Source organism: Pseudorasbora parva, chromosome 11, assembly GCF_024679245.1.
Source record: "Pseudorasbora parva isolate DD20220531a chromosome 11, ASM2467924v1, whole genome shotgun sequence".
Lineage (NCBI taxonomy): Eukaryota > Metazoa > Chordata > Actinopteri > Cypriniformes > Gobionidae > Pseudorasbora > Pseudorasbora parva.
The window spans coordinates 33,623,844-33,650,186 of NC_090182.1; the positions used below are offsets into that span (position 1 = coordinate 33,623,844).

A 26,343-nucleotide genomic window follows, 5' to 3' on the forward strand; every position below is an offset into this window, starting at 1 on the left:
TATTCAAAATTTCAGACTTGAACTACTGATGAATTTATTATTACGTATAGAAAGTTCAAGTTCATATAGACTCTTTGGCAAAAAATACGTTTAAAACTTCATCCTTGAACTACTGATGAAACATTAGGAATCATTAGTATCTATTCGACTCAATTGGTATACATATAAGGTCCAAGCTCATACTCGTTGGCATAAAATAAGTTCAAAAGTTCATCCATGAACTACTGATGAAATATACACAGTTTTTGATATGCATAGAAATGTCAAGTTCATAGATACCAGGGTCAGAAAAAATATTTCATGAAATCATGTTTGAACTTCTGAAAAAACACCGTAGAGTCATATGTCTTTTTATACATTTTTAAGTTTGAAGACGCCTTGGCCAAAAATGTATTCAAAATTTCAGACTTTAACTACTGGTGAATCTATTAATATGTATAGAAAGTTCAAGTTCATAGACTCTTTGGCAAAAAATAAGTTAAAAAGTTCATCCTTGAACTACTGATGAAATATACGGAGTCTATTGGTATGCATAGAAATGTCAAGTTCATACATTAACAGGGTCAATACCAGGGTCAGAAAAAATATTTCAAGAAATCATGTTTGAACTTCTGAAGAATCACCTTAAAGTCATAAGTATGTTCATACATTTTAAGTTTGAAGAATCCTTGGCCAAAAATGTATTCAAAATTTCAGACTTGAACTACTGATGAATTTATTATTATGTATAGAAAGTTCAAGTTCATAGACTCTTTGGCAAAAAATACGTTTAAAACTTCATCCTTGAACTACTGATGAAATATACGGAGTCTAGTGGTATGCATAGAAATGTCAAGTTCATACATTACCAGGGTCAATACCAGGGTCAGAAAAAATAGTTCAAGAAATCATGTTTGAACTTCTGAAGAATCACCTTAAAGTCATAAGTCTGTTCATACATTTTAAGTTTGAAGAATCCTTAGCCAAAAATGTATAAAAAATGTCACACTTGAACTACTGATAATCTATTACTATTTATAGAAAGTTCAAGTTCTGAGACTCTTTGGCAAAAAATAATTTCAAAAGTTAATTCCTTGAACTACTGATGAAATATACAGAGTCTATTGGTATGCATAGAAATGTCAAGGTTATAGATGCCAGGGTCAGAAAAAATAGTTCAAGAAATCATGTTTGAACTTCTGAAGAAACACCATAGAGTCATAAGTCTGTTTATACATTTTAAGTTTGAAGAATCCTTGGTCAAAAATGTATTCAAAATTTCAGACTTGAACTACTGATGAATCTATTAATATGTATAGAAAGTTCAAGTTCATAGACTCTTTGGCAAAAAATAAGTTCAAAAGTTCATCCTTGAACTACTGATGAAACAATAGAAGTCATTGGTATCTATTGGACTCAATTGGAATACAAATAAGGTTCAAGTTCATACTCTTTGGCAAAAAATAAGTTCAAAAGTTCATCCTTGAACTACTGATGAAATATACAGAGTCTATTGGTATGCACAGAAATGTCAAGTTCATGGATACGAGGGTCAGAAGAAATAGTTCAAGAAATCATGTTTGAACTTCTGTAGAATCACCGAAGAGTCATAAGTCTGTTTATACATTTTAAGTTTGAAGAATCCTTGGCCAAAAATGTATTCAAAATTTCAGACTTGAACTACTGATGAATCTATTACTATGTATAGAAAGTTCAAGTTCATAGACTCTTTGGCAAAAAAATAAGTTCAAAAGTTTATCCTTGAACTACTGATGAAACATTAGGAGTCATTTGTATCTATTGGACTCAATTAGTATACATATAAGGTTCAAGCTCATACTCTTTGGCATAAAATAAGTTCAAAAGTTCATCCATGAACTACTGATGAAATATACACAGTTTTTGGTATGCATAGAAATGTAAAGTTCATAGATACCAGGGTCAGAAAAAATAGTTCATGAAATCATGTTTGAACTTCTGAAGAAACACCGTAGAGTCATATTTCTTTTAATACATTTTTTAGTTTGAAGATTCCATTGCCAAAATTTATTCAAAATTTCAGACTTGAACTACTGATGAATCTATTACTATGTATAGAAAGTTCAAGTTCAGAGACTCTTTGGCAAAAAATAAGTTCAAAAGTTCATCCTTGAACTACTGATGAAATATACAGAGTCTATTGGTATGCACAGAAATGTCAAGTTCATAGATACCAGGGTCAGAAAAAATAGTTCAAGAAATCATGTTTGAACTTCTGAAGAATCACCGAAGAGTCATAAGTCTGTTTATACATTTTAAGTTTGAAGAATCCTTGGCCAAAAATGTATTCAAAATTTCAGACTTGAACTACTGATGAATCTATTACTATGTATAGAAAGTTCAAGTTCATAGACTCTTTGGCAAAAAAATAAGTTCAAAGGTTCATCCTTGAATTACTGATGAAACATTAGGAGTCATTGGTATCTATTGGACTCAATTAGTATACATATAAGGTTCAAGCTCATACTCTTTGGCATAAAATAAGTTCAAAAGTTCATCCATGAACTACTGATGAAATATACACAGTTTTTGGTATGCATAGAAATGTCAAGTTCATAGATACCAGGGTCAGAAAAAATAGTTCAAGAAATCATGTTTGAACTTCTGAAGAATCACCTTAGAGACATAAGTCTGTTTATACATTTTAAGTTTGAAGAATCCTTAGCCAAAAATGTATAAAAAATGTCACACTTGAACTACTGATAATCTATTACTATTTATAGAAAGTTCAAGTTCTGAGACTCTTTGGCAAAAAATAATTTCAAAAGTTAATTCCTTGAACTACTGATGAAATATACAGAGTCTATTGGTATGCATAGAAATGTCAAGGTTATAGATGCCAGGGTCAGAAAAAATAGTTCAAGAAATCATGTTTGAACTTCTGAAGAAACACCATAGAGTCATAAGTCTGTTTATACATTTTAAGTTTGAAGAATCCTTGGTCAAAAATGTATTCAAAATTTCAGACTTGAACTACTGATGAATCTATTAATATGTATAGAAAGTTCAAGTTCATAGACTCTTTGGCAAAAAATAAGTTCAAAAGTTCATCCTTGAACTACTGATGAAACAATAGAAGTCATTGGTATCTATTGGACTCAATTGGAATACAAATAAGGTTCAAGTTCATACTCTTTGGCAAAAAATAAGTTCAAAAGTTCATCCTTGAACTACTGATGAAATATACAGAGTCTATTGGTATGCACAGAAATGTCAAGTTCATGGATACGAGGGTCAGAAGAAATAGTTCAAGAAATCATGTTTGAACTTCTGTAGAATCACCGAAGAGTCATAAGTCTGTTTATACATTTTAAGTTTGAAGAATCCTTGGCCAAAAATGTATTCAAAATTTCAGACTTGAACTACTGATGAATCTATTACTATGTATAGAAAGTTCAAGTTCATAGACTCTTTGGCAAAAAAATAAGTTCAAAAGTTTATCCTTGAACTACTGATGAAACATTAGGAGTCATTTGTATCTATTGGACTCAATTAGTATACATATAAGGTTCAAGCTCATACTCTTTGGCATAAAATAAGTTCAAAAGTTCATCCATGAACTACTGATGAAATATACACAGTTTTTGGTATGCATAGAAATGTAAAGTTCATAGATACCAGGGTCAGAAAAAATAGTTCATGAAATCATGTTTGAACTTCTGAAGAAACACCGTAGAGTCATATTTCTTTTAATACATTTTTTAGTTTGAAGATTCCATTGCCAAAATTTATTCAAAATTTCAGACTTGAACTACTGATGAATCTATTACTATGTATAGAAAGTTCAAGTTCAGAGACTCTTTGGCAAAAAATAAGTTCAAAAGTTCATCCTTGAACTACTGATGAAATATACAGAGTCTATTGGTATGCACAGAAATGTCAAGTTCATAGATACCAGGGTCAGAAAAAATAGTTCAAGAAATCATGTTTGAACTTCTGAAGAATCACCGAAGAGTCATAAGTCTGTTTATACATTTTAAGTTTGAAGAATCCTTGGCCAAAAATGTATTCAAAATTTCAGACTTGAACTACTGATGAATCTATTACTATGTATAGAAAGTTCAAGTTCATAGACTCTTTGGCAAAAAAATAAGTTCAAAGGTTCATCCTTGAATTACTGATGAAACATTAGGAGTCATTGGTATCTATTGGACTCAATTAGTATACATATAAGGTTCAAGCTCATACTCTTTGGCATAAAATAAGTTCAAAAGTTCATCCATGAACTACTGATGAAATATACACAGTTTTTGGTATGCATAGAAATGTCAAGTTCATAGATACCAGGGTCAGAAAAAATAGTTCAAGAAATCATGTTTGAACTTCTGAAGAATCACCTTAGAGACATAAGTCTGTTTATACATTTTAAGTTTGAAGAATCCTTAGCCAAAAATGTATAAAAAATGTCACACTTGAACTACTGATAATCTATTACTATTTATAGAAAGTTCAAGTTCTGAGACTCTTTGGCAAAAAATAATTTCAAAAGTTAATTCCTTGAACTACTGATGAAATATACAGAGTCTATTGGTATGCATAGAAATGTCAAGGTTATAGATGCCAGGGTCAGAAAAAATAGTTCAAGAAATCATGTTTGAACTTCTGAAGAAACACCATAGAGTCATAAGTCTGTTTATACATTTTAAGTTTGAAGAATCCTTGGTCAAAAATGTATTCAAAATTTCAGACTTGAACTACTGATGAATCTATTAATATGTATAGAAAGTTCAAGTTCATAGACTCTTTGGCAAAAAATAAGTTCAAAAGTTCATCCTTGAACTACTGATGAAACAATAGAAGTCATTGGTATCTATTGGACTCAATTGGAATACAAATAAGGTTCAAGTTCATACTCTTTGGCAAAAAATAAGTTCAAAAGTTCATCCTTGAACTACTGATGAAATATACAGAGTCTATTGGTATGCACAGAAATGTCAAGTTCATGGATACGAGGGTCAGAAGAAATAGTTCAAGAAATCATGTTTGAACTTCTGTAGAATCACCGAAGAGTCATAAGTCTGTTTATACATTTTAAGTTTGAAGAATCCTTGGCCAAAAATGTATTCAAAATTTCAGACTTGAACTACTGATGAATCTATTACTATGTATAGAAAGTTCAAGTTCATAGACTCTTTGGCAAAAAAATAAGTTCAAAAGTTTATCCTTGAACTACTGATGAAACATTAGGAGTCATTTGTATCTATTGGACTCAATTAGTATACATATAAGGTTCAAGCTCATACTCTTTGGCATAAAATAAGTTCAAAAGTTCATCCATGAACTACTGATGAAATATACACAGTTTTTGGTATGCATAGAAATGTAAAGTTCATAGATACCAGGGTCAGAAAAAATAGTTCATGAAATCATGTTTGAACTTCTGAAGAAACACCGTAGAGTCATATTTCTTTTAATACATTTTTTAGTTTGAAGATTCCATTGCCAAAATTTATTCAAAATTTCAGACTTGAACTACTGATGAATCTATTACTATGTATAGAAAGTTCAAGTTCAGAGACTCTTTGGCAAAAAATAAGTTCAAAAGTTCATCCTTGAACTACTGATGAAATATACAGAGTCTATTGGTATGCACAGAAATGTCAAGTTCATAGATACCAGGGTCAGAAAAAATAGTTCAAGAAATCATGTTTGAACTTCTGAAGAATCACCGAAGAGTCATAAGTCTGTTTATACATTTTAAGTTTGAAGAATCCTTGGCCAAAAATGTATTCAAAATTTCAGACTTGAACTACTGATGAATCTATTACTATGTATAGAAAGTTCAAGTTCATAGACTCTTTGGCAAAAAAATAAGTTCAAAGGTTCATCCTTGAATTACTGATGAAACATTAGGAGTCATTGGTATCTATTGGACTCAATTAGTATACATATAAGGTTCAAGCTCATACTCTTTGGCATAAAATAAGTTCAAAAGTTCATCCATGAACTACTGATGAAATATACACAGTTTTTGGTATGCATAGAAATGTCAAGTTCATAGATACCAGGGTCAGAAAAAATAGTTCAAGAAATCATGTTTGAACTTCTGAAGAATCACCTTAGAGACATAAGTCTGTTTATACATTTTAAGTTTGAAGAATCCTTGGCCAAAAATGTCTTCAAAATTTCACACTTGAGCTACTGATTAATCTATTACTATGTATAGAAAGTTCAAGGTTCATAGACTCTTTGGCAAAAAAATAAGTTCAAAAGTTCATCCTTGAACTACTGATGAAACATTAGGAGTCATTGGTATCTATTGGACTCAATTGGTATACATATAAGGTTCAAGCTCATACTCTTTGGCAAAAAATAAGTTCAAAGGTTCATCCATGAACTACTGATGAAATATACAGAGATTTTGGTATGCATAGAAATGTCAAGTTCATAGATACCAGGGTCAGAAAAAATATTTCATGAAATCATGTTTGAACTTCTGAAGAAACACCGTAGAGTCATATATCTTTTTATACATTTTTAAGTTTGAAGACGCCTTGGCCAAAAATGTATTCAAAATTTCAGAATTGAACTACTGATGAATCTATTACTATGTATAGAAAGTTCAAGTTCAGAGACTCTTTGGCAAAAAATAAGTTCAAAAGTTCATCCTTGAACTACTGATGAAATATACAGAGTCTATTGGTATGCACAGAAATGTCAAGTTTATAGATACCAGGGTCAGAAGAAATAGTTCAAGAAATCATGTTTGAACTTCTGAAGAATCACCGAACAGTCATAAGTCTGTTTATACATTTTAAGTTTGAAGAATCCTTGGCCAAAAATGTATTCAAAATTTCAGACTTGAACTACTGATGAGTCTATTAATATGTATAGAAAGTTCAAGTTCATAGACTCTTTGGCAAAAAAATAAGTTCAAAAGTTCATCCTTGAACTACTGATGAAACATTAGGAGTCATTGGTATCTATTGGACTCAATTAGTATACATATAAGGTTCAAGCTCATACTCTTTGGCATAAAATAAGTTCAAAAGTTCATCCATGAACTACTGATGAAATATACACAGTTTTTGGTATGCATAGAAATGTCAAGTTCATAGATACCAGGGTCAGAAAAAATAGTTCATGAAATCATGTTTGAACTTCTGAAGAAACACCGTAGAGTCATATTTCTTTTTATACATTTTTTAGTTTGAAGATTCCTTTGCCAAAAATGTATTCAAAATTTCAGACTTGAACTACTGATGAATCTATTACTATGTATAGAAAATTCAAGTTCATAGACTCTTTGGCCAAAAAATAAGTTCAAAATTCATCCTTGAACTACTGGTGAAATATACAGAGTCTTTTGATATGCATAGACATTTCAAGTTCATAGATACCAGGGTCAGAAAAAATAGTTCAAGAAATCATGTTTGAAGTTCTGAAGAAACACCGTAGAGTAAAAAGTCTGTTTATACATTTTAAGTTTGAAGACTCCTTGGCCAAAAATGTATTCAAAATTTCAGACTTGAACTACTGATGAGTCTATTACTATGTATAGAAAGTTCAAGTTCATAGACTCTTTGGCCAAAAAATAAGTTCAAAAGTTCATCCTTGAACTACTGGTGAAATATACAGAGTCTATTGATATGCATAGACATTTCAAGTTCATAGATACCAGGGTCAGAAAAAATAGTTCAAGAAATCATGTTTGAACTTCTGAAGAATCACGAAGAGTCATAAGTCTGTTTATACATTTTAAGTTTGAAGAATCCTTGGCCAAAAATGTATTCAAAATTTCAGACTTGAACTACTGATGAATTTATTATTATGTATAGAAAGTTCAAGTTCATATAGACTCTTTGGCAAAAAATACGTTTAAAACTTCATCCTTGAAGTACTGATGAAACATTAGGAGTCATTAGTATCTATTCGACTCAATTGGTATACATATAAGGTTCAAGTTCATACTCTTTGGCATAAAATAAGTTCAAAAGTTCATCCATGAACTACTGATGAAATATACACAGTTTTTGGTATGCAGAGAAATGTGATGTTCATAGATACCAGGGTCAGAAAAAATATTTCATGAAATCATGTTTGAACTTCTGAAGAAACACCGTAGAGTCATATGTCTTTTTATACATTTTTAAGTTTGAAGACGCCTTGGCCAAAAATGTATTCAAAATTTCAGACTTGAACTACTGATGAATCTATTAATATGTATAGAAAGTTCAAGTTTATAGACTCTTTGGCAAAAAATAAGTTCACAAGTTCATCCTTGAACTACTGATGAAATATACGGAGTCTATTGGTATGCATAGAAATGTCAAGTTCATACATTACCAGGGTCAATACCAGGGTCAGAAAAAATATTTCAAGAAATCATGTTTGAACTTCTGAAGAATCACCTAAAAGTCATAAGTCTGTTCATACATTTTAAGTTTGAAGAATCCTTGGCCAAAAATGTATAAAAAATGTCACACTTGAACTACTGATAATCTATTACTATTTATAGAAAGTTCAAGTTCTGAGACTCTTTGGCAAAAAATAAGTTCAAAAGTTCATTCCTTGAACTACTGATGAAATATTTAGAGTCTATTGGTATGCATAGAAATGTCAAGGTCATAGATGCCAGGGTCAGAAAAAATAGTTCAAGAAATCATGTTTGAACTTCTGAAGAAACACCATAGAGTCATAAGTCTGTTTATACATTTTAAGTTTGAAGAATCCTTGGTCAAAAATATAGTCAAAATTTCACACTTGAACTACTGATTAATCTATTACTATGTATAGAAAGTTCAAGTTCATAGACTCTTTGGCAAAAAATAAGTTCAAAAGTTCATCCTTGAACTACTGGTGAAATATACGGAGTCTATTGATATGCATAGACATTTCAAGTTCATAGATACCAGGGTCAGAAAAAATAGTTCAAGAAATCATGTTTGAAGTTCTGAAGAAACACCGTAGAGTAAAAAGTCTGTTTATACATTTTAAGTTTGAAGACTCCTTGGCCAAAAATGTATTCAAAATTTCAGACTTGAACTACTGATGAGTCTATTACTATGTATAGAAAGTTCAAGTTCATAGACTCTTTGGCCAAAAAATAAGTTCAAAAGTTCATCCTTGAACTACTGGTGAAATATACAGAGTCTATTGATATGCATAGACATTTCAAGTTCATAGATACCAGGGTCAGAAAAAATTGTTCAAGAAATCATGTTTGAACTTCTGAAGAATCACCGAAGAGTCATAAGTCTGTTTATACATTTTAAGTTTGAAGAATCCTTGGCCAAAAATGTATTCAAAATTTCAGACTTGAACTACTGATGAATTTATTATTATGTATAGAAAGTTCAAGTTCATATAGACTCTTTGGCAAAAAATAAGTTTAAAACTTCATCCTTGAACTACTTATGAAATATACGGAGTCTATTGGTATGCATAGAAATGTCAAGTTCATACATTACCAGGGTCAATACCAGGGTCAGAAAAAATATTTCAAGAAATCATGTTTGAACTTCTGAAGAAACATTGTAGAGTCATATGTCTTTTTATACATTTTTTAGTTTGAAGACTCTTTGGCCAAAAATGTATTCAAAATTTCACATTTGAACTACTGATGAATCTGATGGCAGGGTTAGATTTTTTTTCCAAAAAGTCACATTTGGACTTTTGATGAAACATCCAAAGAATATACATTTATATAAATTCTCTATACATATTTAAAGACTCTTTGGCTAGTAATGTTCAAAATGTAATTCTTGTACTGCGATGAAATATTGAAGAAGTCTGTGAGTATCAACTTTAACATTCTAAACATTTATACATTCAGATATTACATTAGCCACAAAAAAGATTCCATATTTAACTACTGAACATATTCTGGTCATTTAATATCAGAAGGATTCTAGACAATAAACTGTAAAAAAAAAAAAAAAAAAAAAAAAAACTTTTGTGGATTCGTATTTGGTCAGAAATATACCCTCTAGGTCAAATATTAATTTCTTTCGAGGGAAATTCATATACAATGCATAATGCATATACAGAATACTCGTTGTATATTGAAGAGATTAGTGTTTTTGCATTGCATACAAAAAAAACAAAACAAAAAACTTGTGAAATGAGGAGATTAGTGGTTTTATATTGCATTGCATAAAACTCTCGCTTTGTACCGAAAAGACAGTGCCTTTGCAATGCATAGATCTCGTGCAGTGAAGATATTAGCATGCATAGATCTCATGCAATGAAGATATTAGCGCTTTTGCTTTATAAGAATGCGCTGTGCAATAAAGAGATACGTGCTTTTGCATTGCACTTCATAAGAAAAAACTTGTGCAATGAGTAGATTAGTGCTTTTGCATTGCATAAATAAATAAATCGCTTTCTATTGCATAGAACTCGTGCATTGAAGATTTTAGCGCCTTTGCTTTCCAAATAACTATTCGCTGTGCAACGAAGAGATTAGGGCTTTTGCATTGCATTGCATTAGAAAATACTTGTGCAATGAAGAGATTGGGGCTTTTGCATTGCATTGCATAAGAAAATACTAAATACAAAAACCTTTTGTCCATTGAAGAAATTAGTGTTTTTGCATTGAATACGATAAAACTCGTGCATTGAAGAAATTAGTGTTTTTGCAGAGCATTGCATTTAAGTCGCTGTGCACTGAGATGGTGTTTTAGCATTGCATTGAATACGAAAAAACTTGTGCAATGAGATTAGTTCTTTTGCATTGCATTGCATACAAAAAAAACTTGCTCAGTGAGAAGATTAGTGCTTTTCCATTGCATTGCATAAAAATCTCGCTTTGCACCGAAGAGACAGTGCCTTTGCATTGCATAGATCTTGTGCAATGAGATATAAGCGCTTTTTGCTTTTCATGTAACAAGTCGCTGTGCAATGAAGAGATACGTGCTTTTGCTTTGCATTGCATAAGAAAACTAGCTGTACATCGACGAGAAAGTACCTTTGCTTAGACATCGTTGGGGATTTAGGAATTAGCGCTTTTCCATTGCATATAACATTTCGCTGTGTAATAAAGATATTTGTTATTTTGCATTGCATGGCATACGAAAAAAAACTCGTGCATTGAAGACTTTTGCATGCATTGCATAAGAAAATACTTGTGCAATGAAGACTTTTCCATGCATTGCATACAAAAACCTTTTGTCCAATGAAGAAATTAGTGTTTTTGCATTGCATTAAGTCGCAATGCACTGAAGAGAGTAAGTGTTTTTGCATTGCATTGAATACGAAAAAACGTGTGAAATGAGATTAGTGTTTATGCTTTTTGCATTGTTTAAGAAAAAACTTGTGCAATGAGGATGTTAGTGCTTTTGCATTAAACAATCGTGTGCATCAACGAGACAGTACCTTGCATAGAAATCGTTGTGGATTTAAGAATTAGCGCTTTTTCATAGCATATAATATTTCGCGGTGCAACCCAGATAGCAAGCGGATGTGGGCCACTTCAGGCAATGATGCGGCACTGCAGGCCTTCTTATGGCCCGGATAAAATGTATGTGAGCCTGATGTGGCCCACAAGTAAAATGGCAAATATGGCCCAAATATTTTAAATCACATGTGGGCCTTTTTAGGCAAAGATGCGGCACTCATGGCAATGTGTAATCTGAATATGAGCCTAAAGTGGCCCATATGATAATTAATGAATATGGCCCAAATATCACAAACCAAATGTGGGCCACCTATGGGAAAAATCTGGCAAAACCGACAATGACTAATCTGGGTGTAAACCAAATATGGCCCGCATATGTTGCAGCAAATGTGGCCCAGTTATGTTATAACATATCTGGGCCAGTTTTGGCACATATGAGGGACAGTAATCACTGGCAAATCTGAATGTGAACCTAAAGTGGCCCACACTTGGCAAAGAAAATAAGGCCCGGATACTTTACATCAAATTTGGGCCACATTTGGCAAATATATGGCAAAGTCAGCACTCGCTAACCAGGGTGTGAGCCTAAACTGGCCCACACATAGTGCAGCAAATAAGGCCCAATTATGTTAAAACATATCTGGGCCATTTTTGGCAAAGGTGAGGGACAGTAGTCACTGGCGAATGTGAATATGAACCTAAAGTGGGCCACACATGGAATTTGCAAATATGGCCTGGATACATTATACAAAATTTGGGCCACATTTGGCAAATGTATGGCAAAGTCAGCACTGGCTAACCAGGGTGTAAACCGTAACTGGCCCACATATAATGCAGCAAATGCGGCCCAATTAAGTTAAAAACACCTGGCCCAGTTTTGGCAAAGATGAGGGACATTGATCACTGACGAATCTGAATGTGAACCTATTGTGGCCCACACATGGCAGAGCAAATATGGGCCGAATACATCACAGCAAATTTGGGCCACATTTGGAAAATGTATGGCAAAGTCAGCACTGGCTAACCAGGGAGTGAACCTAAACTGGCCCACATTAAGTGCAGCAAATGAGGCCCAATTATGTTAAAACATATCTGGGCCAGTTTTGGCAAAGGTGAGTGACAGTAATCACGAACAAATCTGAATGTGAACCTAAGGTGGCCCACACATGGTATAGCAAATATGGCCCGAATACATTACATCAAATTTGGGCCACATTTGGCAAATATATGGCAAAGCCAGCACTGGCTAACCAGGGTGTACACCTAAACTGGCCCACATTGAGTGCAGCAGATGAGGCCCAATTATGGTAAAACCTATCTGGGCCAGTTTTGGCAAAGGTGAGGGATAGTAATCACTTTCAAATCTGAATGTGAACCTAAAGTGGGCCACATATGGCATAGCAAATATGGCCCGAATACATTACACCAAATTTGGGCCACATTTGGAAAATATATGGCAAAGTCAACACTGGCCAACCAGGGCTTGAACCTAAACTGGCCCACATTAAGTGCTGCAAATGTGGCCCAATTATGTTAAAACATATCTGGGCCAGTTTTGGCAAAGGTGAGGGATAGAAATCACTCGCAAATCTGAATTTGAACCTAAAGTGGCCCAGACATGGCATAGCAAATATGGCCCGAATACATTACACCCAATTTGGGCCACATTTGGAAAATATATGGCAAAGTCAACACTGGCCAACCAGGGCTTGAACCTAAACTGGCCCACATTAAGTGCTGCAAATGTGGCCCAATTATGTTAAAACATATCTGGGCCAGTTTTGGCAAAGGTGAGGGATAGCAATCACTTGCAAATCTGAATATGAACCTAAAGTGGCCACACATGGCATAGCAAATATGGCCCGAATACATTACATCAAATTTGGGCCACATTTGGCAAAAGTACAGCAAAGTCAGCACTGGCTAACCAGGATGTGAGCCTAAACTGGCCCACATTAAGTGCTGCAAATGTGGCCCAATTATGTTAAAACATATCTGGGCCAGTTTTGGTAAAGGTGAGGGATAGAAATCCCTCGCAAATCTGAATATGAACCTAAAGTGGGCCACACATGGCATAGCAAATATGGCCCGAATACATTACACCAAATTTGGGCCACATTTGGCAAAAGTACAGCAAAGTCAGCACTGGCTAACCAGGATGTGAGCCTAAACTGGCCCACATATAATGCAGCAAATGTGGCCCAGTTTTCTTAAAACAATATCTGGGCCAGTTTTGGCAAAGGTGAGGGATAGAAATCACTCGCAAATCTGAATATGAACCTAAAGTGGGCCACACATGGCATAGCAAATATGGCCCGAATACATTACACCAAATTTGGGCCACATTTGGCAAAAGTACAGCAAAGTCAGCACTGGCTAACCAGGATGTGAGCCTAAACTGGACCACATATAATGCAGCAAATGTGGCCCAGTTTTCTTAAAAAAATATCTGGGCCAGTTTTGGCAAAGGTGAGGGATAGAAATCACTCGCAAATCTGAATATGAACCTAAAGTGGGCCACACATGGCATAGCAAATATGGCCTGAATACATTACACCAAATTTGGGCCACATTTGGCAAAAGTACAGCAAAGTCAGCACTGGCTAACCAGGATGTGAGCCTAAACTGGCCCACATATAATGCAGCAAATGTGGCCCAGTTTTCTTATAAACATATCTGGGCCAGTTTTGGAGAAGGTGAGGGACAGTAATCACTAACAAATCTGAATGTGAACCTATGGTGGCCCTGACATGGCATAGCAAATATGGGCCGAATACATTACACCAAATTTGGGCCAGATTTGGAAAATTTATGGCAAAGTCAACACTGGCTAACCAGGGTGTAAACCTAAACTGGCCCACATTAAGTGCTGCAAATGTGGCCCAATTATGTTAAAACATAACTGGGCCAGTTTTGGCAAAGGTGAGGGACAGTAATTAATGGTGAATCTGAATTTGAACCTATGGTGGCCCAGACATGGCATAGCAAATATGGCCCGAATACATAACACCAAATTTGGGCCACATTTGGAAAATATATGGCAAAGTCAACACTGGCCAACCAGGGCTTGAACCTAAACTGGCCCACATTAAGTGCTGCAAATGTGGCCCAATTATGTTAAAACATATCTGGGCCAGTTTTGGCAAAGGTGAGGGATAGAAATCACTCGCAAATCTGAATATGAACCTAAAGCGGGCCACACATGGCATAGCAAATATGGCCCGAATACATTACACCAAATTTGGGCCACATTTGGCAAAAGTACAGCAAAGTCAGCACTGGCTAACCAGGATGTGAGCCTAAACTGGCCCACATATAATGCAGCAAATGTGGCCCAGTTTTCTTAAAAACATATCTGGGCCAGTTTTGGAGAAGATGAGGGACAGTAATCACTAACAAATCTGAATGTGAACCTATGGTGGCCCACACATGGCATAGCAAATATGGGCCGAATACATTACACCAAATTTGGGCCAGATTTGGAAAATATATGGCAAAGTCAACACTGGCTAACCAGGGTGTAAACCTAAACTGGCCCACATTAAGTGCTGCAAATGAGGCCCAATTATGTTAAAACATATCTGGGCCAGTTTTGGCAAAGGTGAGGGACAGAAATCACTTGCAAATCTGAATATGAACCTAAAGTGGGCCACACATGGCATAGCAAATATGGCCCGAATACATTACACCAAATTTGGGCCACATTTGGCAAAAGTACAGTAAAGTCAGCACTGGCTAACCAGGGTGTGAACCTAAACTGGCCCACATATAATGCAGCAAATATGGTCCAGTTTTCTTAAAAACATATCCAGGCCAGTTTTGGCAAAGGTGAGGGACAGTAATCCCTCGTGAATCTGAATATGAACCTAAAGTGGCCCATACATGGCATAGCAAATATGGCCTGCACATAATACACCAACTTTGGGCAACATTTGGCAAAAGTACGCCAAAGTCAGCACTGGCTAACCAGAGCGTGAGCCTAAACTGGCCCACATATTATGCAGCAAATGTGGCCCAGTTTTATTAAAGAAATATCTGGGCCAGTTTTGGCCAATAGGGACAGTAAATCTGATTGTGACCCTAAAGTGGCCCAGACATGGCATAGCCAATATGGCCAGAATACATTACACCAAATTTAGGCCACATTTGGCAAATATATGGCAAAGTCAGCACTGGCTAACCAGGCTGTAAACCTAAACTGGCCCATAAATAGTGCAGCAAATGAGGCCCAATTATGTTAAAACATATCTGGGGCAGTTTTGGCCAAGGTGAGGGACACTAATCACTGGCAAATCTGAATGTGAACCTAAAGTGGCCCAGACATGGCATAGCAAATATGGCCCGAATACATTACAGCAAATTTGGGCCACATTTGGTAAATGTACAGCAAAGTCAGCAGTGGCTAACCAGGGTGTAAGCCTGTTAATAGTTAATAACATTTACAGCCATGTTTGCCAAATATACAGTACAGTTGACATGTAGCCTGACAAGTCAGACCCACATCAAGATGTTTGGTCTGGAAACTCATCATTGACAGCTCAATCCGAGGGGCGGATAAATGGCTGTCTGTCAAACTCCCTCTGCACGCGATAGGATAGTGCTACAACTAACCAGAGCAACGAAGGTGAAGCAGAGCTCGTTGATAGATTAAACATTCGCCGTATCCGATCGGCTAAACTCCGAACACATCATCCCTTCTTAAGAATGACTTCAGTGCTGTTCTTTGTTCTTTTCTCAGAGAAAAGCTTAACTCCAAGTCTTCCAGAGTCGCAGTCAAAGCTGATTCTAAAGACCGCCGTTCGCCAGCTTCTGTGTTTACTAGAAGCACGCAAGCGCAACTCTGGCGTCATTATTTTAAGCCCCGCCCACCAACTCTATACACGATGTGATTGGCCTGACCAGAGTTTGGCGTTTACAGCTCAGAAGGGTATTGAGAGTTGCTAGACGACACTCGCGGCAGATTAGATTTGCTGCCGCTAGGGTGTGTCTAGATTTCTAGGCTATTTGACATGGAAAATATGCCATAAATATAATTACAGTTAATTTAGATGTATAGCTAAAAATGCCCACATTTGAAAATATGGCATAATACTTTGTAACGAAATTGGGCTATGTTTGATAGGATGCAACTCTTAATTGTACAGTTTAATCTGGACAAAAAGACTATATCAGTTGTGGATTGGCCTGCCTTGTGATAAAAAAAGTACATAACTTTAATTGTGTGTGTGTGTCTGTGTGTGTGTGTGTGTGTGTGTGTGTGTGTGAGGTGTGTGTGTGTGGGCATGTTTTTGTTAAATATCAGGACACTGATTAAATGTGTATTATGACATGGGTATGACACATGTGGGAGAGGGTGAAATATGAGGACATTACCCATGACCCCATTTTTCAAAATGCTTATAAATCACACAGGATGAGTTTTTTGTTGTTGTTGAGAAAATAAAAATGCAGAATGTTTCCTGTGATGGGTAGGTTTAGGGGCAATGTGTGTGTGTGTGTGTACTTGTTTATAATTTATTGTAGGGACCAAACAATGTAATATAAACCTGAGATCACCAGCCAGCGGTCCCCACAATGTAAACGGATTCATAAACATACTATGTTTTTTGAAAATGTAAAACTGCAGCATGTTTCCTGTGATTAGGGGTAGGGGCAGTGTAGGGGGATATAATGTACAGTGTAAAATCCATTACGCTTATGGAAAGTCCCCACAATTCACAAAAAAACAATGTGTGTGTGTGTGGTCTAGGTAAACCCTATGTTATGGGGACACAAAAATGGCAATATTTGAAATCCTTGTCCATGTGGGGATGTTTTTGGTCTCTATGAAGAAAACTAAATTAAAAATTATGCTTTTTGAATTTTTTTAAAAAAAGTTTAGATTTCTCTGTGAAGGGTAGAAGTTTTAGGGGTAGGTTTAGTGTAGGGTGATACAATATACAGTTTTTACAGTATAAAAATCATGTTTGTGTGTATACTGTGTACACACAGACAGCTACAGGTTGAAAATATGTGTGTGTGTGTGTGTGCGTGTGCGTGTGTGTGTGTGTGTGTGTGTGTGTGTGTGTGTGTGTGTCTGATTATGAATGGTTTGCAACAGGTCAAATTTGTGAACTGTTTTTAATGGTCCTGACTTGAATATTTGGCTGAGATACATTTTGAGTTGCTGTATGTGAAAATCTTTGTCATGATTTTAAGTAGGACATATTCCTGGGTCAACATATGTATATATTTATCCTGGAACACAATTCCTGTCATGAAACATAGTCCTAATACCCCCTAACCCTAACCTAACCCAGAGGGAAATGATAGGTAAATAACTAGCACCAAACCCTGCATTTAAACATACACTTGACATAAACTTTAAGCTTGTCACTGAAATATGATTTGTTGATTGGAATGCAGGATTAACAATGTTATAAATATCCAGAAACAGTCTTGTTGAAATCACATTCACCTGTAAATGTATGGAACTGTAAGGCAGTGTCATTATAAACCGCTTCAAGTGACCCTGATATTCTAAATTATTATAAATAAAATACTCAATTTGTCTTTCATTTTTGCTAAATATTGACTTAAATATTGAATATTATCTGTATCATTTATGTCCTGTCCTATAACCTGTCAGTATATTAATTGAGATATGCATTTAAGAGTAGGCTAAATGAATGACAAATCAGCAAAACCTGCTATGAGAACATTTTATTGTTATTTTGAAGGCACATTTTTTCAACCTTTTTTTTGTTATGCTTTCATTACAAAAAACATTTTTTATCCCTTGCTAGAATATATATATATATATATATATATATATATATATATATATATATATATATATATATATATATATATATATATATATATATATATATATATATATATATATATATATATATATATATATATATATATATATATATATATATATATATATATATATATATATATATATATATATATATATATATATATTTAAAATCAACTGGTTCGAGTTCCTATTTCCGGCCCTTTAAATTTAAAAAATAGCCGCGGAAAAGGCGCCCAAAAGACGGAGCTGCAGAGGAGGATTTTTGTTTGGGGATTTGACGGTGGAAAACGGCAAAGAAAGTTAAGGTAAGATTTAATAAAAAAAATATTGCTTCGTTTTAGGGATTGCTTCGTTATATTCAGTTGGAGTAACTTACTGCATGTTATGTGATATTAAAACGTTAGCTAATGAAAGCTACAATTGTTAGCTATCAAACATTAGTTATTTTGTCAATTCAAAACTTTTGCCATTACCTGAAGGATTTTGTAAGTGACATAACGTTAGCAATTCAAGTTGATTATCGTTAGTTCACCTCTCTTTCATACATTTGTCACGTGATTTTTGATAATTACTAACTGCTAAATAAATGGTGATAAAATATTAATATCTGTCTGTTTCATTGCTGTACTAACGTTAACGTTAGTCTATGCGGCTCTCACGTGACAAAAGTATGAACAAGGCCTAGAATAACCTAAATGAATCATCTGTTTCTCATAATTTGTTATTTTGCCTGCAATATGTATAGTTTTTATTATCATTATTTTATTATTTATTTTAAATATGAAGTTGTTATCAAAGTTTGCGCTAACGTTACTTGACGTGATTGCTAAATGATTTAAAGATCCAAGTCAGTAAAATGATCTGATCTTCCCATCACTAACAAAGAAGTCCTTCGAACTGAAAATCACATTGTCTTCTGCTGAAAAAAAAGCATAGACCAGCATGATTTCACTTTCACTCACTGTATACCAACCTGCAGTCAGTTCTGTATGGTCAACGTATTTTCCCAATTATAATGTTCTAATTATAATGTATAATTTTGAAATTCATCTATGTATAAATTTGACATTAAACTGCACTAACTAGTTGTATTACAGAAACAACAGGATCACAGAGCAAGCGAGTAAGCTGTAGAATCCCACTTCAACAGATGGCTTCAAATTGCAAGTGAGACAGAGGGAGAAGAGAAAAGGAGTAACGAAAATGGACACGCAAGTAATTTACACGGTCTATTTTGCTAATTGTTTGTAATCATTTGGAGTAAATCCGGGACTACACTTCACTTCACTTGTTAGGTCTATCTCATCTATTTCATCTTTGTTAATAAAAATTAGAAGAAATATGCAATAAAAAACAGTAATAGAAACTATATATATATATATATATATATATATATTAGGGATGCAACAATACAGTTAGTCCACGGTTCAATACATAACCTTACTTTGGTTTTTAACCATGGTTTTCCAGTTCGGGGTTTTTTTTTTGTGCTCTTCTATTCTTAGGTGACAGGAACAGAAAAAGGTTAAGGAGAAAATGGTTTTTATTGCAATACTCTTTCTTTATTTTACTTAAAAGACTTGAAAACCCTTACTTAAACTTAAAACTTTACATAAAAAAATGTATACACATTCCCAGTGTATTGTATTAAATAAAATAAATATATATAAAGATTTACAGTGGCAGCTCAGAGATGTACAGTAGCATTTAAGTATGAAATTGAATGAATAAATGTAGAGTATAAACGTAAATGCGGGTAAACACCCTTAACTTTAGTGCATATGATTGGATATTTGCTCAAATCAGCGCATAGACTCAGGCAAACAATTAAAAAAAGAGCAGAATAAATAAAGAGGAATATTCAAGGGGTTAATCTAGCGCTCGGAAAGCGTTCCACCCATAGGGTGTATAGGGGAAGAATGGGGAGAAGCCCATAGAGAACCAAAAGCAACGGGAGAAAATATTTAAACAATGTGATTCAGATTTCACTTTCCACATCTACTAGAAGACTCACAGCTGTCAGACAGGGGGCTCACGTCACGTCTACGTCGTCAAGCTCAGTCTGACCCTGCGCAGTTCGCTCAGCCATCAGGAAATGAGTGCTCCTTTACTGATCTCACTTTCCGCCATCGAAGTCAATGGGATAGCTCTGTCCATTTCTTTTACTGTCTATGGGAATATTTCAAACGGGGGGAAATGGAAATAATTAATTAAATGCAAAACCGGCGCATATTGAACCATGAATGCGTACCTAACGGTTCAATATTATATTGAGTATTGTGGCATCCCTAATATATATATATATATATATATATATATATATATATATATACAGCTCTGAAAAAAATTAAGAGACCACTGCAAAAAAACTAGTCCTCAGAGTTGGGGAACATTGTCAGAGCAGAAGGAAGCATGTTTTCTTCTACACTCTAAACACGCTGGGTTACTAACAACCCAAGTTGGGTTGAAAATGGACAAACCCAGAAATTGGGTTGTTTGAACCCAGTGAATGGACCCTTTCAAACAACTCAATGTGTGGGTTTGTCCATTTTCAACCCAACTTGGGTTGTTATTAACCCAGCATTTTTTTGAGCGTAGGACAACCTTGTACATGGTTTAATTCATGCGTCCTTCACAAAGACAAGTCTGCCCAATTCAAGCATTGCTGAAGCACTCCCAGATCATCACCGATCCTCCACCAAGATTCACAGTGGGTGTGAGACACTGTGGCTTGTAGGCCTCTCCAGGCCTCCGTCTAACCATCAGAAGACCATGTGTTGGACAAAGCTGAAAATTGGACTCATCAGAGAAGATGACCATACTCCAGTCCTCTACAGTCCAATCCTTATGGTCTCTTGCAAACCTCAGCCTGGTTCTTCTTTGCTTCTCATTGATGAAGGGTTTTTTTCTAGCTTTCCACAACTTCAGCCCGTTTCGAACTGTTCTCGCCGTGAACTTCACCCCAGCTGCCTTTTGCCATTCTTTTTGTAGGTCACCTGAGGTCATCCTATGGTTGTTGAGTGACATTCGAATGAGTTGGTGGTCATTCCAGTCAGTGTAGAGTCGTTTTCGCCCTCTGCCAGTCTGTAACTTTGTTGTCCCCAATGTCTGCTGCTTGACGTTGTTCTTATGAACCGCCATCTTTAAAATTTTAAGGATGGAAGCAACCCGACGCTCACTGTATCCCTATGCCAGTAAAGCCAGAATATACTTGTAGGCTTCCATACTTGTAGAGATGCTGATTTAAGAAAAAAATTGCAGTGGTCTCTTAATTTTTTTTTCTCCCAGAGCTGTATAGATATTGTAGTGTTTTACTTATCTAAACTTTTTAGGGAAGAAAAACAAATAATCAAATAAAATAAAAATCAATGTTTAGTCTTTAGTGTGTTTATTACAAATGAATTGTACATTATTAAAGCTACAAATGTAGTTCAGTTAAGAACAGTGAGTGATTACCTTTTTTCTTTTATTGTTTCATTAACATAAATATAAAGACCTAATTCACAGATCTAATATAATGTTACACATCATTTCCCCAACTGCTCCCCAAATGTTCACTTAAAACTGCATTAAGTTAGCCTGACAAGCCAGAGCCACATCAGGAAGTTAGCTCTGGGAACTCACCATTGACAGGGCTCAGTCCGAGGGGCGGGATAAACGGTTGTCTTTCAAACTACCTCTGCATGCGATAGGATAGCGCTACAACCAACCTTCTCGGAACCTTCTCTGCCGTCATTATGTTAAGCCCCGCCCACTGGCTCTACACACAATGTGTTTGGCCTGACCAGAGTTTGGTTTTTACAGCTCAGAAGTGTATTTAGAGTCATGGCAAATTAGATTTGCTGCCGCTAGGGTGCGTCTAGATTTGTAAAATAGCATTATGTAACATTTGCAGTAAGATATCCCAAAACCACTAGGCCAATACTACATATTTTGTTCAGTTGAGAACCTTCAATATCCCAAATGTTTCCAACTATTTGTAAATCGTGAGAAAATTGCTATTTTAACTAAGGAACCGGGACGTGTGAGGGCGTCGCCTAACGATGTCATCATATCTCTTAACCCTCGGTTTCTGGTTTTATTCTGCTGATGCGCTTTACTCCGACTGTAGTGTTAACAAGTGTCACAGCAGCTGCTGAGTGAACGCACAGAGTAACGTCATAACATAATTTAAAACTCACTCAAATGTGTTATATGATAAACAGAGCTGCGTTACCTCATACTCATTACCAGAAAAGCAGAAATGGTGCCGGCGACTATGGCATAATCAACGTTTTTCGCGCTGCTCGTGAGGCTTTTGTTGTTCATCTCATTAACAATCACTCCAGCAGCCTTGCTCAGCTCCACAACACTCGCTACTGCTCTGCTTCACACTGCAGTAACGTTAATAGGGATGTAATGATAAATTGTTATATCGCATTAATAAAATGTGACGATATGTATCGTTGATGGAAACAATATGATTTGCAATATAGTTGTTTTATTCAAGGCTCAACTTGCTGTAGTAAGCCTATTTATAAGGTATAATTTACCCAGACACAAATTTACAAATGTACCTCAAATGTAAATTCTGTCATAATTCTCACCATCAAGTCGTTTTTCGTTTAACTTCCAAACACAAATGAAGATATTCTTTATGAAACCCATTTTTAAAGTCCATTACTCTCAAACTTAAACGATGCAAAAAATAAAGTAATCAAGAGGTCTAATCCAAATCTTTTGAAATCTTCAAGTCTTCTGAATAGACACAATGGCTTTATGTGGTGAAAATATTTAAAGCTACACTGTGTGATAATTTCCCCCATCTAGTGGTGAAAAGGTATAAGACCAACCAGTGATTATTAGTTTCTGTTCCTCTCAATTGTTTTAACTCCTACAGTGGCCAATTTAGTCCAAGATTAACATGGCATCCAGTTCAACCTCGTCCATGAGTGCCATCGAGTGTTAAAACGCGAAAGGCGAAGCTTGAATTTACGGGTATGTCCCTCTTTGGCTAATGTACTTTAAGATGGAGGGGCAACATGACGACCGGCATTCGAACCCCTCACCCGTATGTATTTTCAATGGCATATTATAAACTTACGAGAATACTTTATTACTTGAAAGAAGTGCATTACATCACATTACATACATTAATGAGCACATATTTTTGAAAGAACTAAGTGTTTTTAGCTAAGAATAAACTAAAAAAGTTACACAGTGTAGCTTTAACACAGTGAACATTCTGTAGTAAACACAGACGTTCAAATGATTGCGGAACGTGCGAAAACAACATGAGAGTGAGTTAAAATTCTTGGATGAGCTAAACATTTACAGTTTGAGAGCGGCCATTTTGACACTTTCTTGCGATTAGAACTGTGATTGATTGCATTGATCATCTGAAATGCATGCACTGCTGGAATGACCCTCTTCAAAGTGAGAGCGCAAAACATTATTTAAAGTGGCACTCTCCAAAGTCAAAGCGCAAACACCATTTAAAGCGGCAATCCTTAGTAAAAGCGCAAACATAATTTAAATCACCAGATCACATTTAGTTTTAGTAGTATGATTATTCAAAGCAGTTTAGATGGTTCATTCTTATACTGCATTAATAGCAGGAACAGCAGGACATAGTGAGCATGAGCAATGCTGCCTGCATTGAAAGTGTGAGTTATTCGTGAGGGATTTTTGTTTTTTAATTTACAGAGTTTCAGTGACACTATTACATTAATAATCTCATTACATAGAATCATACAATGACAAAACATAATGTTAAATATAATTAATAATAATGCAATGGGGGAATATTTGTGGGTCCTGATAATAATACACAAATAATAATATAATAACAATAAAAAAGTACAAAATAAAAACAAAAACTTTATTTCGGCTTATCGGGATACATATCGTGTCGGGAGTTCAGTATCGAGATACATATTTAATCGTGACACGAGTGTATCGTTAAACCCCTAAACGTTAATAATCACTCCCATGAACATGATTTCTGAGTCCTATCCCGATTTTTTTCCTACCGGCTGTGAGGTGAAGACCACATGTCCCAAGATCTTTCCCAAAACTGACCTGATTGTCGCTTGTGCAGATTAATATTAAGATCTGTTTGATCTTTCTGAATTGTAGAAATTAACCAAATGATACAAGGATCAGCAGTTGTTTCTGCACTGAAAGTAAATCCAGACACGATTAAAGTCAACGTTTGGGAAGCCAAATTTTCAGTATTTTTTACACAAAATAATAAATCATGTCAATAAAACCCTAATTTTAGTGTTTAGGATGTTATAATCTATATACATAAAAGTGACATACACATTTTTATATAAATATGGCAGCGATAAGGTACAGTAATGGTTTTATTTGGTGTATTCATTGCTAACAATCTTTCATTCTTATCCCGAGGTTACCATTGTCAGCTGGATCTGCTCCAAATCCAGATCAGATGGTGGACCTGCACCTAGACATCAACGCAGCCCTAAATGTCAATAGATAACATGTCAACTAGACAACTCCTAGAGATGGATCCCCTGTGAGGAACTTGCTAACAGCCATCAACACAGATCCTCTGTCCTCTGCACAGACCCCTAAGGCCAGCTTCAACTCCATGTCGGCATGTTGTATCCTGATCTTCAAGCTGGTGGATCTAGATGAAATATTCTGAATTATTGCAATCCATAGTCTGACTTGTAATGCAGCCTGAATCATATTCACACCATGTTCGTTGGCCAGAGACAACTGGTCCCCCGACTCAGCCTGGTTTCTACCAAGGGTTTTTTCTTCTCCATTTCTGTCACCTGATGGATTTTGGGTTCCTTGCCACTGTCGCCTTAGGCTTGCTTAGTTTGGGACACTTAATATTCTACAATAGGGGTGGGCTATATACTGGTAGATATGATTAACTGGTAGAAATGTATCAACTGCTACTGATTTTGGACCATCATCTCTATCGTAGTTACGTTGCTGTTCTGCTTGTGTGGTAATGAAATCTTATCATCTGCCTGCATTTTTAAGCATTATGGTTAAAAAACAAGGGATTTTAGACTGCTAAAGTGCAGTAAGCAGTGAAAGACACCTCGTTTGACGACATGTGCACGCTGTCAGAGAGACTGTTTCTAAGCACAATTTTTTTGTATCATTGGCAGCAAGAATTACAAAATGTCTATGGTATTTCTAATGTCTATATAATATTGATTTAATTGCACTGATGCTATTGGAGGAGAACTGAACTGCGCTGGATCATGTTTTCTGCAAAGCTGCTTTATAGCAAATTGAACTGATTTCATAATTGATGAACCTTACACAGTTATTGAACAGAACTGAATCAACACTGACCTGACTTCAGCTGTGACACTATTTTCATTTTAGGGCTGCTTTACTGCAGAATTTAACTCTGTTTGAATAATTAAATAATTATTTTCATGTTTATTCCTGTAAATCTGCTTTGAAACTTTATAAAGCATTAACAAAGAAAGGTAACTTGAATTGTGCAATGGCCTGATTGTGGACCAGATTTGGCAAACAGCATGTGGGCCACATGAGGATTGTGTAAAAGACCAACTGTGGCCCACATTAGGGTCAGTTCTGGTTTATATCGGCCAAAGCAAGGTATTAGATCTGGGCCAGACCTAGGCCAGAATTAAATTTAACTGTGAGCCATATGTGGGCCATTTCGGCTTCATGTGTTTTGTTCATGGCTGACATGTGGCATTGCTATTGCTTGATTGTGGCCCAAATCTGGGAAACAAAAGTGGACCACTCAAGTGCCATCATTTCACACGGTATGTGGGCCAGAGCAAGGTATTAGATATGGGTCGGACCTGGGCCAGAATTAAATTTAACTGTTAGCCAGATGTGGGCCATTTCTGCTTCATGTGTTTTGTTCATGGTTGACATGTGGCATTGCTATGGCTTGATTGTGGCCCAAATCTGGCAAACAAGAGCGGACCGCCCAAGTGCTATTATTCCATGTGGTATGTGGGCCAGAGCAAGGTATTAGATCTGGGCCGGATCCAGGGTGCGAACTACGGGGGAGCTAGGGGGAGCTCGGCTCCCCTAAATAAGACATGGGCTCCCCTGAAAACGTGATTTGTGAAATTTTGGGGGGTCTCAAAAATATTGACACTGTGTTATTTTGAGGTGCAATTTCATTTTTATGTAATGTAATCATTGTGGATTATTATTTGTAAAA

The 26,343-nt window shown here is 35.5% G+C and overlaps 2 long non-coding RNA genes across 3 annotated transcripts in view; both read left to right on the plus strand.

Annotated features, from left to right (window-relative positions):
• LOC137093105 (uncharacterized) overlaps nt 1-26,343 on the plus strand; it is a 614,166-nt gene that overhangs the window by 471,320 nt on the left and 116,503 nt on the right. The window lies entirely within an intron of this gene.
• Nucleotides 18,383-26,152, plus strand: LOC137093101 (uncharacterized). 2 transcript variants are annotated; one of them, XR_010908391.1, is made up of 3 exons: nt 18,383-18,469; nt 19,262-19,379; nt 24,558-26,152. It is a non-coding gene; the product is annotated as an uncharacterized lncRNA (long non-coding RNA). The 2 variants fall into 2 exon arrangements; XR_010908392.1 differs by having other exon boundaries at nt 18,387-18,469; nt 19,251-19,379.